This window comes from Adiantum capillus-veneris, unplaced genomic scaffold, assembly GCF_014529385.1.
Source record: "Adiantum capillus-veneris isolate H3 unplaced genomic scaffold, ASM1452938v2 Hic_scaffold_344, whole genome shotgun sequence".
Classification (NCBI taxonomy): Eukaryota; Viridiplantae; Streptophyta; class Polypodiopsida; order Polypodiales; family Pteridaceae; genus Adiantum; species Adiantum capillus-veneris.
In genome coordinates this window covers 9,123-11,401 of record NW_028221452.1, presented here as the reverse complement: position 1 = coordinate 11,401, position 2,279 = coordinate 9,123, and positions in this window count along the sequence as shown.

Sequence of the window (2,279 nt, the reverse complement as noted above, 5' to 3'; positions counted from 1 at the left end):
CTCGCTTTACGCAATGGCTCTAGTGCGACCATTTGCCACGTGTCGCTATGCTACGCGTCGGCACGCCATTCGCAGAAAACGATGTGGTCAAATGTTCATATTTGGCCCACCAATCAGCTCAATTTTAAAAGTCACAATGGCCCACATAAGAGGATGAGAGAGAGTGTGTATGACCCATTAGTCAATGCCCTTCTTAGAGCTCGGTTGCACCCACGGGTAGCACAGGGAGAGAATGCGTGGAAAAAATTCAAAGAGCTGGTTGCACCAGAGTAGCAAAGGGTGGGGCGAGAAATTGTCACTAGATTGCAATTCTCAGGCTGAACGCGCATTGGCCTGTGGCTACAAAGAATTACATTCGAAATTGGTAGGATTAGTGCAGCGCTTACAGGGCTTCGAAAATTGAGGCCGTTACTAAAAAAGGCTGATTCCACGTCACTTTTCCCCTGCTATCCTTGGGTGTGACTCGGCCCTCACACGAGAAGCCTAAGAGCAATTCTAGGCTTTGCAACACGTGAGGACATACAAGTGTATTCACCTAACGCCTAGCAACCTCATCACCTAATGCACCAGGTAAACTTTAAAAAAAAACAAAAATTGGGGTCGTTACTAAAACAGGTTGATTCCATGCCACTTTCCCCCTACTATCCGTGGGCGAGAAGCCTAAGAGCAATTCTAGGCTTTGCAACACGTGAGGACATACAAGTGTATTCACCTAACGCCTAGCGACCTCATTACCTAATGCACTAGGTAACCTCTAAAAAAATAGAAATTGAGATCGTTACTAAAACAGGTTGATTCCAAGCCACTTTGCCCCTAATATCCCTGGGTGCAACTCCGCCCTTACACGAGAATCCTAAGAGCAATTCTGGGCTTTGCAACACGAGAGGACATACAAGTGTATTCACCTAACGCCTAGAGACCTCATCACCTAATGCATTAGGTAAACTCTAGAAAAACATTGAAAAGAATGGCGCAGCAAAACCTTCCACATAAATAAATATCGGAGAGGTCGTTGATAGACTTGGCATATTGCAGTAGCAGAGGAATCGTGGTCGATCGATGTGTAACAAGAGAGCTTAGGTGTTGTGTGCCTCTGCACACAATGGCTATATGAGTTGTTGAGCGACACCTTCTATGAATTGTCTCCGTGAAAGACGTAAGGAGCACGCAAGTAGCCTGTAGGTACTCTCTCTCTCTCTCTCTCTCTCTCTCTCTCTCTCTCTCTCTCTCTCTCTCTCTCTCTCTCTCTCTCTCTTTGTGTTGGCGGATACGCTGCGAGCAGACGCTAGCATAGCGAGAACAGAACCAACAACTCTATGTCGGCCAAGGGCGAAGCTTAACCCGTAGGCACATGGAAACAAGAAGATGGATGTCAACCCCCTTCTCGACCTTCTAAGACAATCTCTAATCGAGGAAATCAAATCTAAGCGTTCTTATGCACTAGTGAAAATAATCCAACCTACGATGCCCATGCTATCCGAATCTAGGCCAAAGGCATTCGAAATGTCAGGAAACTCACAAGATATACTCTCCTTATCACGAGATCAATACCCTATGGACTGTGACTCGATAACCGACCTCCAACTACCTCTTGTGGCAATCGCGTATAAAGACAGGCAGCAAAATACAGGTTACCGTTTTTCGTGGCATATGGTCCTAATGTGTAGTCCTACTCTCCGTGAATCCATAGGTGCAAAGTACTCTCCAAACGGACACCTGGTTTGCAAGAAAACTCACCCGGAAGCTTGTAGGAGCTCACTTCGCGTCGTAGTCGAAATCTCACACTCTTGGCATTGAATGGAAGCCCTCGTCGTTGCTAACACGATGGTGGTGTGGCTTTAGCAATGGACCTTTCATAGCGCCCGTAGGGAAGAGAAGAAATCTCTCTCTCTCTCTCTCTCTCTCTCTCTCTCTCTCTCTCTCTCTCTCTCTCTCTCTCTCTCTCTCTCTCTCTCTCTCTCTCTCTCTCTCTCTCAGACACCACGCACAGTGAAAACCAGATTTGATTAATTCAAAAGTTGTCTTTAGGGTTACAAAAATTGACTTCTATACATTCCTCCTTAGAGGCTTGTTCCCACAAAATTTAATGGCTGCTCAAATATTACAAAAAGTATCATTCCGCTTTAAAAATAATGATACAACATATTGGGGAAACTTCTTCTGTGTTCCGCCGTCAACACTCCTCCCTTCCGCATCCATGTCGTCCCTGACATGAATGGTCTTGCTCTTTTGCTTCAGTGAAAGTTGTTCTACTATCAGTGGAAGCCTAGTGGTTTTAG